General features: G+C 37.5%; 1 protein-coding gene across 11 annotated transcripts in view; it reads left to right on the forward strand.

The window, feature by feature from the left end:
- LOC139121505 (conserved oligomeric Golgi complex subunit 1-like) overlaps positions 1–16,286 on the forward strand; it is a 136,327-nt gene that overhangs the window by 40,147 nt on the left and 79,894 nt on the right. For 2 of the 11 annotated variants that reach the window (XM_070686410.1, XM_070686406.1), the window contains one exon: positions 9,166–9,987. The exons of 6 other annotated variants lie outside the window; for them this stretch is intronic. The gene's annotated coding sequence lies outside the window, so the exon portion shown is untranslated. Of the gene's footprint in view, positions 1–7,915; positions 9,988–16,286 lie in introns of those variants that run through there. 3 more of the 11 variants (XM_070686407.1, XM_070686409.1, XM_070686412.1) reach the window with 3 other exon arrangements.

Below are 16,286 nucleotides of genomic sequence, written 5' to 3' on the forward strand. Positions count from 1 at the left end.
TTCAAGTATCATGTAGAACATTGTGTTCTGGTCTGGTTGGCTGAACTGGGTGAACAATCCCAGTGTTGCCTCTTAGTTAGTGGTTGGTGTGCGAACATTTCCCAACAGTAATTGGTGATTGTATCCAACTTGGTGAAATTGCAACATTGTATTATCCATTAATATCAGCTGTCATTCATGTCATGGTACATCTTTTTTCTAGCCAATCACATGTCTTAAAGATGTAGATGATAGCAAGCTGTATGGTTTTGTACTCATTTGGTATATTTTGTGTGGTTGGCCTATACAGAAAGAATATTGATTATTTTTGGTTCATCTTTCTAAAACATGTTCTCTTGAAAAAGTGCTCTTTACAATCTGAGGCCTTGTGTATTGTCCTTACATTTTCTAGATGAGTACAGGAAGCTTGAAATAGGTAGAAGTGATGCTAGAGTCTGCAACAATTATTCATTTGTTTGTTAGTCTGTCTGTACAGATAAATCAGTAAAACTAAAAATAGCGTTCAAAGTCGGCAATATGGCATGATCTACAGCGGACCACTAGATACTTTCTGGACTACTGATTTCAGTATGGTATGGAAATGGTAATCTACTCGTTCAACCTCAAATAAGCATTTATTTTGAGCCCTGACATTTAGATAGGACAACTTCCTGCTTGGGAGAAATGAAAGAAATCACCAAACATGTCTAAAATTGATTGAGTGTTAACACGAATACTTTAAAAAAGATAACATATCAGTTACCGCAGAATGTTGTGAATTTTCAATAGAAATCTGAAGTAGCGCAGCGTAGAGTGATGTATTTTATGTTTTGTCTTTTTAGCAGGTGTGAAAGGCTCTCAGGGATGATTCATTGCAGAACACACATACACTCTTCTCAGGGTGTGAGTGAATTCCCCGACACCTTTGCACTTCATCGCTGCCCCATTAGATATCAGGCTTCTGAAAAATAGATAATCTTAACACTTGTGTAAAACATGACGGAAATTCAGCCGGTGACAGAGTTTCCTTTGTCTTGTGTTGTTTCCGATTCAGATGATTGATGGCTCAGTCAGAATGGCAGACATGATTTGCACAATCCGTGCATGTTTGTATGTCCTTTTGTACTGAACATCTCTTTTCACTGTGTATAAATGGTGGAAAAGTGCAGGCTGTAAATCAACACCTCGTACAGTGCAACTGCATCTGTATAGTGGTAGAGATAGTTTTTAACCTTCTGCGGTCACACTGTGTGTGTGTGTGTGTGTGTGTGTGTGTGTGTGTGTGTGTGTGTGTGTGTGTGTGTGGGTGTGTGGGGTGTTGTGTTGTGTTTGTATGTGTGCATGCATGTGTGTTTGTATGTGTGTGTGCATGTATCTTGTGTCTGTCTACACTTTGTTTTCCTTCTTCAAAAAAACACACGGGTGACCGAGAAAAGTAGAGCTGTTGTGTTTCAGGTTTCCTGAATCTTTTTAAAGTCTCCCAAAGCCGCTGCCGATGGTATTTTCCTTGCAAATCAGGACATAAGCTCTTTTTTAACCTTCAAATTTTGCCAATGGTGATGAAGAAGTGTGTCGGCTTACCACTTGGTGTGGCGCCTTTTGCAAAATGTCACATCAAGAAACAAATAAATCAAAGCGTGCGACAGGATTTGATCGCTTTCCCTGGAAATATGCCATTTTCCCCCCAAGTAGGTAACATTCAAATGAACGGAATCCACATCGTCAGACCACTGTGGTTTTTTAACACTCTGTCTCCAAGGAGTTCTCTGGGATTACTGCAAATCATTTTCGGTTCTGGAAGGCGTCTATGAAAAATATATGTGTTGCATTGTGGTGAAAGTCTTAAACACCTACATTGATCTACTCTATGGTGTAAACATTCTAAAAATAGGAATGCCTTGGCTGAATAAGAAGTGACAGTATTTTACCATGACCGAATGTTCCACTGAGTGGTGTAAAAAAACCAGACATTTTTGTCAGGCTTTGTTTTATAACTTTTAATCAAATTTAATATTATTATCCCACTATTCACTATTTTTTGTCTCAAAACAAAATGTATTCTGCTGTTCACAGATTTAAGGATGCCTAGCCAGGCCATTTGCTTTCAAAGTCCATTCTGTAGGTGTGTCCCTTAACAAGAGGTTCTGTTCATATAAGATTTATTTTCATTGGCCACAGACTGCTGTTTCAGTACTTCATCTGAACTCTTTTTCACTCGCAGACGTTGTGTCAATATTTTCCAGCCTCACCTGAAATACATTTTGTTTTCGCAAGTATGATTAAAAGCTTAAACTACCTTCTATGGAAACCAGTTTTCAGGAAAGAAATTTAAACATCTGTCTCATTTAGATTATTAGTCAGTCTTGCTTCTCTGTTTTCATAGAGACAGACACTCCAGTACAAGATCGCAGGTTCTCGCTTGGTTTGAAGTTGTTAAGTTCCCTCCCTGGTGATAGCTTTGAGCAGGGAAGACCCACAGGTTTTGTAAAACGTATATGGTCATTGAGTATTAGGGTAAAGGAAAGCATTAAACATACATTGAGCTGAACTGAAAGGATTAAAATGTTTGATAATGCAGGTCAAATGTGAATTCAAAGCTACACTAGGGTCAGTAGAAGTACTGATCTTTGACATTAAAATGGCTATTTTTTTTTCTCTAATGTACAGCATTCCACTTCCACTGGATGAAGTTTTTTTCATGGCAAAAGTTTCATAAAAATGATATGTCTTGCCCTTCAGTCGGATGAGAAAGGCACCCCAACCAAGTGAAAATCTTTCCAAAAAAATACCGAGAAAATTAAATGTCAGACATTTGCAACTTCATTCATTTTTGATGATGGACGTACTTGCCATCTGAAAGTATCTCACTGCAACGAGTAAATCTTATATGAACAGAACCTCTTGTTAAAAGGACACACCTACAGAACAGACTTTGAAAGCAAATGGCCTGGCTAGGCATCCTTAAATCTGTGGACAGCAGAATACATTTTGTTTTGGGGATTTGAAAAGGATTTGCAGGTGTCTCAAGAGGCTGACATTTAGAAAGTCGTAAACATTTGATGACCTGTTATTTATCAGTCAAATCTTCAAGAGACTACTGATTTGTGTTACCTATCATTGGAGTCTCGTTTTCTAATCCTGAAATACATGTATACACACACAAGTCCTGTTTATAGGAAAAGTACATTCACATCCTGTGTACTGTAGGTGTAGTGTCACTTGGATATTTCTCTTCCTTTTCTGTTTTTGATTTCTATTTCTCCTCTCCTGTCTTGTTCTTGATTTTTCTAATTTCATTCACCACAGACTGCTATTTCAGTTCTTCATCTGAACTTTTTTCACCCACAGTCGTTGTGTTAATATTTCCCGGCCTCACCTGATTTTAAAAAGGAAATTAGTGCTGACTACATGTGTATGGTTTCTTCAGTAAATTGGGAACTAAAAGGGCCTAGAATTTTCTGGTTGTGCCTTCTTTATGTGATATTGAACTGGCATCATAGTTTTTGGTATGTCACTCTGAGCACCATGGATTTCTTTCATAGACCAAATGGTGGAGATTTAAATCTTTCTCCCCATTTCCCTCTGTAGAGGTCCAACTTTACCATAGATCTAGAAAACAATGAAATTGGTTCAAACCATGGAGGTGGTTGAAGGGTTGAGTCTTTCCCTCCCAGTTCTGTGTATAGAGAGATCCAACTTTTAGGTCATAGACATTTGGATTTGACAAACCTTAACCAGGTGGAAGTGTAATAGTAGTCGGTGGTGTATATATATCAGTGTGTCTGTGTATGTGAGTCCCCACAACCTGTTAGGCAGTTATAGTCATCTTTGTGGTGATGGCGGGGGTAGTGTGTGTGTGTGTGTGTGTGTGTGTGTGTGTGTGTGTGTGTGTGTGTGTGTGTATGTGTGTGTGGTGTGTGTGTGTGTGTGTGTGTATTGTTTGTGTCTTATGTATTTTTCTGCATTTGTAATACATGTACATCACACTGCAGGGCCTTTATAAAAATTATACAAATATTTTCAACACACCCTCCGCCGTGAAAGGCAGCAGAGAATCAAAGTAACACTCCATAATGTTTAATAGTGGTGACAATTCATGTTGCCAGCCATTCACAACGTAGTACTGGATGTCCCTCTTCAGAGGCCCAACTGTACCTTACAAAATAATGGGTTGTTCCAAGATTTGGTAGCGAAAGTGTTATACTTTGAATACATGCAAACATCAGCAAATATGATCATGCCAGCGGAAACTGCCAAGGTCTCAATGATAGCAAACTCAAGTTTATTGTTAATTCTGGTATAAATTTTAGTAAGTCATGACTCAATATGAGGACTACATATAGTAATTTTCCTTTGTTATCTCTTATTTTTTTATGCAAATTTCTTAATTTTTAAAAAAATTCTTTTTTGCTCACGTGTTCACACACGTGAGCATATGGTTTAGCCATGTCTGTGTGTGTGTGTGTCTGTCTATGTGTCTGTATCCCCATTATCTCAAAAACAGCTGAACTTATTTCAGTCAAATTTGGTAGACATCTTCAGAATTCAAATGGCTAGAACTGAAAAGGTTTTGGTGGGCGTGGCTTGCATATTAATGAAGTTATCACAGTTTTAATTTTTGTGATACATAGTAGTCTATGGGAAGCATGATGACCATGGTTTCTGGACATCTCGACCCCTAACCAACTCGACCCCAGTCAACTCGACCCGCTACCAACCTAATCCTGGTTAGACCTAATATAGCTTTGCTCCTTCATGCCAAATATCAAAGTCACAGGTATTGCCAATTTTGAGAAGAAGATTTTTAAAGTATTATTTTTCTGATTTTTCTATGACCTTTGACCTCCCCTATACCTATGCAGCTAAGCTATGGCAATGGCTTATTCTGGCCTATGTTAAAGTCCAAGACAGCCAGCGTCTATTGGACGATGGCCAGTAGGGGACCAAATTGCTCTCCACAATTTTGGGGATTCCACTTGACCTTTGACCTTAGCATCTTCCTGCAACTCATTTATTATGTGCATTTCTAATTCTGAGCTAGCCAATAGAGCTGGAGGTCTGATTTTTGGTATATAGGGATACTTAGCAATACAAATTTTTTGACAAAATGTCATGTGATCTCGATGACCTTTGACCTCAAATATACATATATGGCCATAACTCAGTAACCACAAGTGCTACACCCTTCATATTTAGTATGATGGGAGACCTTATGACATCACATCCTGTACCTCATTAATTATGCGCATATCTAATTCTGAGCCAGCCAATAGAGCTAGAGGTCTGATTTTTGGTATAGGGATAACTTAGCAATACCATTTTTTTGACAAAATGTCATGTGACCCCGATGACCTTTGACCTCAAATATACATATATGGCCATAACTAAGTAACCACAAGTGCTACACCCTTCATATTTGGTATGATGGGAGACCTTATGACATCACATCCTGTACCTTATTAATTATGCACATATCTAATTCTGAGCCAGCCAATAGAGCTAGAGGTCTGATTTTTGGTATATAGGGATAACTTAGCAATACCATTTTTTTGACAAAATGTCATGTGACCCCGATGACCTTTGACCTCAAATATACATATATGGCCATAACTAAGTAACCACAAGTGCTACACCCTTCATATTTGGTATGATGGGAGACCTTATGACATCACATCCTGTACCTTATTAATTATGCACATATCTAATTCTGAGCCAGCCAATAGAGCTAGAGGTCTGATTTTTGGTATATAGGTATAACTTAGCAATACAATTTTTTTGACAAAATGTCATGTGATCCCGATGACCTTTGACCTCAAATATACATATATGGCCATAACTAAGTAACCACAAGTGCTACACCCTTCATGTTTGTTATGATGGGAAACCTTATGACATCACATCTTGTACCTCATTAATTATGCGCATATCTAATTCTGAGCCAGCCAATAGAGCTAGAGGTCTGATTTTTGGTATATAGGGATAACTTAGCAATACAATTTTTTTGACAAAATGTCATGTGACCCCGATGACCTTTGACCTCAAATATACATATATGGCCATCACTAAGTAAACCCAAGTGCTACACCCTTCATATTTGGTATGATAGGAGACCTTATGACATCACATCCTGTTTTAATTAATTATGTGCATATCTAATTCTGAGCCAGCCAATAGAGCTAGAGGTCTGATTTTTGGTATATAGGGATAACTTAGCAATACAATTTAACTTGATTTTAGTCATTGAAACTTGCTATATACATCAAAGATACTGTGATATAACATTATTGAAAGTCAAAAGACATTTTTACTTCAGCCAATTCCTTATTTGCATATTAAATGAATTTTCTTACTTAGGGATATTCATCTGAATTGACTTGATCAAAATTGATGTTACTTGCTATGTACATTTCAGACACTGTAATACAATATTATTGAAAGTCATTAAGCATTTTCTCTTCAGCCAATTCCTAATTTGCATGTTTAATGAACTTTCCTAATTAGAGATATATATCTGAATTGACTTGACCAAAGTTGACAAAACTTGCTACATATATTGCAGATACCATGATACAACATTATTGACAATCATTAAGCATTTTTACTTAAGTCAATTCCTAATTTACATATTTAATGAACTTTGCTTATTAGGGATATATACTGGGATTTACTTGATCAAAGTTGGCAAAACATGACAACATTGATGATTATACCTGGTTAAAACAATATCGAAAGTCATTTCACATTTTCATGTCAGCTAATTTACAATTTGCATATCTAATGAGCTTTCACAGCTCGGCATATATGGCTTGAAGGACTTGGCCAACGGTAATTACACTTGCTATATAAAATAGTGATACAATGACAGCAGTCAAAGAACTTTAATATTTTTATTTCAGCTAATTACATATTTGTATACTTCATGACCTTTGAGAATTATTCGGCGGTGATTATTGTTCATTATGTTGATCATAATACTTTCAATGAAGTTGCAAACATGTGGCAAAGGTTCAAATTTACACATAACTGTATGAAACACGTGAGCATTTTCAGTTCATATCTGGTTATTGAAATCGTTTATTGAATAACAGGCATCAGGAATAAATTTCATCACAAAATGGAAAAAATGGATCCTTTAGTCATTTCAATTTTCATTGTATAAGAGTTCAAGAGCTATTCCTTGCAAGCTGTTGGAGAAAAAGTAAAGATATTTTATGATATATAGCCATTCAGTTTTCAAAAAAAACTGGATTTTATTTCCTGCATTATATTCTTGTTTCCCCTTTGCATTATGTTAGTTCTTTGCTGGAATTAAAAAAAACAAGAATATCAAATTTATCACTGTTGAGGTGATTGTGAAATGTCCGTTTTGGACAGCGTGGCATGGAAGTTGACTCCAAGCTGCAATTCTACTGTCATCTGAAAGACAAACAGACAAAATATAAAACCTGATTTTGAGTGTCATACACTAGTATTAAGATAAGCATGCCAATGAGACAATAATTTTGCTCTCCAGACATACATACACCTGCAGTTCTTCAAGGCTACTGATTAAATTGTTTCTCTCTCACAGTAGTGTTTTCAACCCAAGTAGATTTTACACTGTGAGCGGAGGAGCCTCTTTTGTTGAGTTGGAATGAAATGGTGCGCTGTGCCCATGGGCATTTGGTGTGTTTCTGAGGATTGGCGTGAAAATCCACAGATTAGCAAATCTACGGTTCTTGAGTCGATATTCAGGAGGGTTCAGTTGTGTACGATTGGAATGTTTTCATCCATTCCAAGCTCAACCGTCTCAAAACAGAGAAGTTGCATAAAAGTGTCAAATAGCATTTCCAATTTGAATAAAGGAACTACACAGCCTGTAATAATACATTTGTCAATTTTTCCCACTGTCGCTGCTTAACCCCGATCTAGAATAACTTCAGTCAAGTCTGTGTAGGTTTTCCTGTATTTTCATTCCGAAGGTGAAATGAGAAATCCATCAATGCCAAGTTCACTATCACAGATGGGCGATTCTAATCAAAAAGGCTGATCTCTTCCAAGGCCATCAGTACAGACTCTGGTCAATCAGAAAAAGATAGAACACACCGTCCTTCCGTCAAGCTACATCAACTGTGTATTGATGCTGGATTCAGAGTTGTTATCGACTTGTACTTTTGTCAAGACCCACAGGATCTCAATCTGATGATAAGTGTTACATGTAGAACAGCAGCACCTACATGTAGTTCTGTTTAAAATTCTGTCCATTTTGTTTGCCCAGAAAATGCAAAATTCAAATTATCTAACAATCTTGGCGTAGAAAATCTTGTCGTATTCAGAGGAAACATAAAGCAGTAGTGTAAGATTAATGTGCATATTTTCAAATGAAATAACTAATGGCTAACAGAAGGTAAAAATTACATCAAAATTGGTCTCTATTCCAAAAAATCTTGTCATAGATACACTCAAAGTAGCTGTAGCAGAGCAGAAAATATCAGTAATTTCCTGCGAAGTAATTATGATGCATATTGAAGTAAAATTATATAAAAACTTTACTTTGAAAATTCAAGTTACCTAAATTCAGAGGGCCACTTCTTGTTTGTTTACTCATACCCCCACTGCCCTTGCATTAAAACATCAGTATTTTAGGTTTGTTTTTGCCGAATGCCTGATCAGTGCATTTCTTTCTTCTTGTTAAAATATTTATGTTTGACCATACAAGCTGTGTCAGCGTGTGATCTGAATTTGCAACGATTCCCCGGATACTTTTTATCAGTGTTGGTTGAATGGTGGACAGCACCGTGGGAATGCCGCGTTACCCCTCGGAGGATTTGCTAAGAAATTAGAAGTAGAAAATCCAGCTGTGCATCTTGTCAGGATTCACTCGTATCCCTAATTTATAATTCATATCTCAAACCAAACTCTTCCTCCTTGCAGCTGTTTCCGTTGAATATTCCATCGCACATTACCTGTTTCTTTTTTTTATTTTCATATCGGCATGGGTTTTTAAAAAAATCATGATGAGACCGCTGAGATTGTCATCTGGTATCCCGGTGTAGAGAGCGCTGGCTTTGTGAAGGGATGTGCCTCGCTTCCACCGGCTTAGGGCCGATTCCCATGGATGGAAATGATTCCGCATGCAGAAAATGTTTCAGGAAACAATCCATCTGGATTGCCAACAATCTAAATGACATTATCTTGTACTTTCAGGTAATTATTCCCAGGATTTGATGGTCTTTTTCCCCTCCGGCTGCACACGGAGAATGCATGCAATGTAGTGAAGACAACAAACACATCAAGCAATAAAGTTTTTTTGGAATCGATGATATTCGGTTACAGGCGTCAGCCATTCAACCACTGAGTCCAATTTTGGATGTTGAATGCATTGTATAATGTGAATATCCAGCGGGGATGAAAGAAAACAGGATTCTCTCACTGGAAAAGGAAAGAGAGAAAATAGCCGATGAATTTAAATTGACAAATCGTTGCATCTGTACCAAAGGAATTTTCCGCTCTAGGATTTGCCAGTGAGAAGAAATATTCATTGTGGAGTGCATGCTATTTTGAAAAACTTTGAAAACGGGTCACTATGGCGTAGTGGGTTTTTTCTCCGTCTTTTATGTTTTCTCATTTCTGTCCAAAGCTAAAATGTCTCGATGATGGTCTCAATAAACAAACAATTACATAATGTGAAAAAAGAAGAAACAAGAATCATGTTGTATCTATAACAAAAATCTTGTGGGATTTTGATCGAAGAATTTCAAGAGCCAGTTTTTGCATGAATAAGGTATTAAAATTGACCAGTATGTCTTAATGAATTTATGTCATTAACTGTCTTTCAGTGGTGTTAAATTGGAATAATTATAAATTTCAGGAAAATATTATGTAAATGGACTTTTTGTTTCATTATGTGTATTATAACCCGTCAATTGTTTGGGCATTGCTTTTGTCAGCTGCATGTTTTATTTTGGCAAAAACCAGATATGACTCGCACATCTCAGCAAAAAATAAATAAAATTGCATGAATGGAAAGTTTGTCAACGTGTAAAAATTTTTTTTATTCACATGTGGTTGTTACTATTCACAACACATCTTTTTGTAGTAGATGTTGCCCGGGCCATATGTCATTCTCAAGAAGACCAAACCAACACCGGCAGAAGAATTTCTAGTTTGCTCACTGAATACTGATTCGCCAAGGTGTAAGGATCTTGTATTTTTGTCCTTGTATGTGTGTAGGAGCCGGCTAACTTTGACTGTAAGGTCAGGCTAGGTCAAATCATACAGGAAAGGTCACCTTGTCACTATATCTTCCACTGGCTGTCAAGTGAAATTAGGGTGCCACCAAGAGGCGAAATTTTGAAATGTTCAAAACTACCAGAGTGGTCATATTCCCCAAGATTTCATTTGTTCTAGAATCCAGTACTGTTCTAAGGGTATTTTTAATAGATCTAAACTGATACTGCACAAGGATAGGGTACTTAATACTTACACACACAAGAAAGCTTAGTACTTTTAATATTAAAAATCAGATTTTGGCATTGTCTATTTTATCGTACTTTTTCAATACATTGTGCATACCTCAGTTACCCAATGTATCTTCTGTGTTATCTGTTGAAATTTGGTTGTTTTCTTGGTATGAGTATGAGTGGCACTCACACCACGTTAAATGGTTCATTCACCATTATTTGACATTATTAATAAAAAGCAGCATTTTAGCTGCACAATGAACATTAGATCTATTTCCTCTATTGACAGGTTTGACACTCATACAAACGCTCTCTTAGTTGTCACTTTCATAAAAATGATACCCACTTTTTTACCCTCTCCTCCCCATTTCCCAGTAAAAAGGTCCATTCAACCTATAAAGACAATCAGCACATACAAAAGTCTGCTAGTTAAAGGGTGAAGTTATCAAATTTCCAACTAACACGCCCTCTTTTTTTTGCCCGTCCCTTGCTTTCAAGTATTCTGCCCACTTTTGTCCTCAAACAAGATGCATTTCAGTGAACTTCCACCCCTCAACTTCCGTGCCGTTCCTGAAATACTTCTGTCATGTAATATACCAATGCTGACATTAACCACCTGCATGAGGCAGCTTATATATGACAGGATTGCAAGCTCAAAATTTGCACCAGCGTCATAAAAATAAAACTGGATAATTTTCATCACGAAGAAAAAATGGAAACTTGATTATCTACCACATAGACCAAACGGATTGCAACTAGTCACGTCGTGTAAGTGCTCATGACAAGTTGCCATTAGAAAATGACAGGACAAGACGGGGACCTGACAACAAGTAATATACAACGCATGCTGTGTTTTATCATCCGCGTAAAGAGCCTACTCACAGCCGTCATCAAGAGAAATTGGAATTTGTTCAAAAATAATGATGACTTTACCATCTGTCTCCCTAATAGCCTTGTTTACACCACAACTACCTGTCACTGCTGTAAATATTCGACCACACAAGTGTCCCCACTGACAATATCCTTGTTGTCCGACCAGGAGTGACCTTGTCCTTGTCTGACCTCAGAGCCCTAATTATCCTTGAACCGTTTCCTTCACCAGATGTGCACAGTATTGCATAATTAATTTTTCAAAAAGAAAATTTTGCCAGTAAATTGACCAATAAACCTGACCATCTCACCCTATCTTTTCATTTGGTCCTGTTGTTGTACATGAACGGCACTGGCATTGTTAGACCACTATACTGCAAAAGAGGGGTGATTTTCTTTTCGCCGTCCAAGTTCTTTGTTCCCCCAGAATATCAGATCCACTTCCACATAATTGTTGAATACCTCTGTATTAAAGTAGAAATTAAAAAAATTTCACCCTTCAAACTAAATATTCATTGCTCCCACAGGGGAATTTTCTGTCAGGGATGCGTTTTGCGGTCCACAAGCAACTAAATTTAATCAAGGAAATAAATTAAAAAATAACATTACTGATGGCTATCACGCAGAAAGTTACACAACAGGACAAACACTTAATTCATATTCATGGAATTTCTCATATTTCCAAAACTACAGAATTGCAAACAGAGAGAGGAAATTTGCGGAATTAGCGACAAAATGAACCGGGAGGAAATGAACGGCTAGAGGAGGGAAAATGTAATTAATATCTTATGATGGATAAACTGTACGGTAATTATAATTCCAACCGTTGAGCGTATTAGCTCTAGACTTGTACGTGGTTCATTGTGAAGTCATTGTGTCCCCTGCAGCATAGACACCGAGTCTGTATCCTCAATTGACTTGAAATTTATCGCCCCCAACTGCAATGAATAATTTATGTTGAAATTTTTAGTCCCGATTAACGACACACACTCACACTCATCCAAACGCAAAAAAGAAGACGATGGTATGGCAGTAGAAACAGTTATAAGAAGCTGTAAATCAGTCTCAGTGTGTGATGACTTTGACAGACGCTGCGTTTCCTAAAAATAGAACAAAGAATACACTTCATGGTTCGCAAAGCAAAGCAAGATGGGACAAGATTATCGCAGACTCTATCGAAGAGTCCCATTATTCATCGTACTCCCAGTTTGTAACTTGTCTCGCTGCCGTAGTTTTACCACAGACCCTCGTGAAAAAACGAGGGTCTATGGTTTTACAGAGAAGATTTCTGCTAGCCGATCACGCTTTTGTGACACGTTTCCTTGGCTAATTTCCTATGGAACTTGCCTGTTTTCATAAGCAGCACTTGAATGTGGAAATCAATTGCCAAAGTCTTGTCCCCTATGTCAAGGAGGCCGGATTTCAAATTGAACGGCAACAAACATAGCGAATAGGTTTTCAGAAGGTTCGTAATGGAGAATAATCTAGAAGTTCAGAACAGAAGAATATGAAGTAGACTTCTTGTCTAATTGTAGGTTACTATGATTAAAACTCATCCAGATAGGAGGGTTCCTCAGTATTATCATCCCGTCGCATTTTGACTGCTGCCAGACTTTTCACCCATGGCAAACTAATCAGCGTCAAACTTTGACTATCTTCACCAACTGAGAGATTAGGCCCCAAGTCCTCAAGCCAGGTTTCTTATAGTACCCTCCAATGTAATTGCTAGGGTCTTACCCTCTGACTTGTAAAGGAATCTTTCAATTTGGAAATGTGATATCTCTGACCGTTTGCCGTCCATTCTGTCTATCACCCGGCCGTAATTGTTCCGCAGAGAGCAGTAAAAAGATAGATCAAGTGTACTTGTAAAATTAGCCAGGGAAGAAGAAATTCAAAGATGCCTTACACCATCATTCTTTGATGATGATTACATGTTACTGTTTGTTCTTACATGGTTGTCAAACTCCATTTTCTGACTACGATTCATGCTTTACTGTGTAAATGTCCTCCTTTAATACAAAGAACGCAAATTTCTTTATCTCTGATAAAGTGGCCCGAAATTGTTATTATAGAAAAAATATCACATACCGATATAATTATTATAAATTGCGGCTATCCTCACCACTTTTTGTTTACAATGATTGTATCCGTATATTTTTCCTATTATAGCAATTTCAGGCCACTTTATCTGAGAAACAGAAATCTGGGTTCTTTGTAAGGAGGACATTTACAAGGTAAAGTGTGAATCGTGGTCAGAAAATGGAGTTTGATAACCATTGCCAGAACAAGTAGTGACATCTGATCATCATCTAAGTAGCGTTTATCTCATTAAAGTGATCATCCTCTGTTCCAGATATTGAGATTATCTCGGCCATTTTTGTGTTTTCCATACTGATCAGTAAATCTGCCTAGCTTTTTTTGCTGCTGTGTCTGCAGACCGGACAAAACTGCTTTTGACAGCAGAGAATCTAGATTCAGGAAGATGCCAGTCTGATCCGATCACATCCCAACCAGAGCAGGTTCCATGCCATCAGAGCAACAGTTAGCTCTGTCAATCAACATGGAATGGAGCATGGGTTTCATGGCATACCTCTCAATCTTCTTGTCTTCGTACTGTCTTTCTCCATTTTGTTTTTATAGATATGCAGAGGGAAATCTATCTTCTTTTAATACCGCTCATTTGATTGTTATTGGAGTATCCATCATTAACCTTTTCACCATCATGGTTTAGCCCAAACCTATTGTTATCAATGGTTAGAGTAGACCTGTTTACATTAAATTAGGGGGTGATGAAGGAGAAGATTTTTTTACCCCATCTGTCGTACAGGTCTATGCTTGTCAGCACTTGAAGGTTCTGGACTAGAAAATTTCACATCATCATCATTTTTAATATTAAAAAATTATCTTTTATGTTGGGAGTAAATAAAGATAAAGATGGCCACTTTGATTTCAAATACTGGTAAATTCGAAGTATTATCCTCAGGTTTGAAAGTTTTGCATTGCAACATCGAATCAGTACTGTTTAAATGATGAAGGAGACGATATGAAAATATCATTCTATGGGACAGAGGTGTAAACATTTATGTTCAATGTACATATTACCTGAAAATCTAAATAAATGTTCAACATTATACATACATTTTGACATTAAATCAATTACTGTCCGCAAACCAGGGCTTTATTTCTGCACCACGATACCATACAAAAATCATAACGTCATGTCTCCAGCTATCGTTACAAAGAAGCTACAGGTTGACGATGATGAAACAGTCCTAAGAAATATTTGTACAGAGGGATATCTTTTCTGCCCCTAAATAGGCTGTTTAGATACGGGACATGTGGATATTGTCTGCTATTTTGAGTCACAAATCCGGAACCGAGCTGTGTACTGTAAATGTGACAGACAGGTATAAAGTACATATTATCACTCTTTCAGGAACAGATCAGTTTCCCCAGTGTGGGAGGTGGCGTTATCAGATCAGGGGTAGTTAGTAGATTGCTGGACCGTAGCTTATTCTCCTCATGGAAGTAGCAAAAAAGTAAGGTGAAACGCCCCCCTTTACGCCAAATATTAAAAAAAGTGGTGACCCCCCACAAATTTACTGACCCCTTAAGCTGAAGAAACTGACAAATCCCTTATCAATATCATATTTGGTTGATGCTGAATTTCTTTTCAATGATTTCTAAAAATTGACACAAGAAACGGGATGAAAGGCATCAAGTTACTTTATTAACTTTACAATTAAGTAAGGTGACAGTTACTCTATTAACTGTATAAAAGTATGGAGGCATTTATTTATTCAGTGTACTGTACCAAGATAAAATCTATTGTGTTGTCTGTCATCACATTGTCATATCATTTGTTATTGTCTGATGGCTATTATCATTATTTCTGGTCTCCCATGAGTAGTGTGTGAGTTGACACTGCGTCAGGTACGGTCTGTGCCCTCAAAAGTTTATCAACCGGACAAAGTGAAAAAGTTGATGACACTGCATATTGGTCTGTCGTCTGGGCAGAAAATTCGGACAATTTGTACAGTGAGTCACACACAGTACTTCTTGACTGCATACTGTTCATCATTGCGATCATGCCAGGCGTACCACAAATTCCGACATCTCAACTCCGCTGAAATTTGATGAGGACAGCAGTCTGTGAGATGATAGCGGCTAGGATTTTGTAAACATCTTCAGGCAGGGGGACGAAATTTTTGCAACAGATCAAATGTCCAGAGAGACACAATATACTCTGATCAGCTCATTGTGTATGGATGTCCCTGGTGCGTCGGTGCCCTGATGATCACTAAAGCATGTATGAAGTTTAACCAAGCTGAAATAAATCAATCTGTTCATTCTTTTCCCAGGGTTCACAGTCCTCAATCCTTTTTATTAAAACTTTACAGACAGTGTTGTTGCATTGAGTCACCAGCCAGAAAATTCAATATCACTGAGGTCTTTTTTTTTTGCTAAAATTAGCATTTCATGGTTTTTGCTGCGGAAGAATTCACGGCTTCCATGGAGATGTACTGCGGAGAATTTTCAATAACAACATTTTTGAGATATGTTGACTCCACAACAGTAGAATTTCATCGTAGTGAACTTTCTGATTTTCATGAAAACAGCTGAGCGACAGTAAAAGTACCAAAGTGTAAAAAAGACTGGTACAAATCTTGATACTGTCATATCATCCTAAACAATTCTGATGCTTTTCTCATGATTAATGTTAAAAATCTTTGCTACCACCTATCAGTGTGAATAATCATGAAACTCTAGCTACTGTTTAAATGTCAGAATCTTTCCAACTTTGCTTTAGTTAGACATATAGTTCCAATACGTTATGCTGTTATTTGTTAATACAGTATCTGAATTCATGCAGTTTGAACAAGAGAGAGAGAGAGAGAGAGAGAGAGAGAGAGAGAGAGAGAGAGAGAGAGAGAGAGAGTCTCAGAGACTCTCTCTCTCTCTCTCTGAGACTCTCTCTCTCTCTCTCTCTCTCTC

Source organism: Ptychodera flava, chromosome 21, assembly GCF_041260155.1.
Source record: "Ptychodera flava strain L36383 chromosome 21, AS_Pfla_20210202, whole genome shotgun sequence".
Lineage (NCBI taxonomy): Eukaryota > Metazoa > Hemichordata > Enteropneusta > Ptychoderidae > Ptychodera > Ptychodera flava.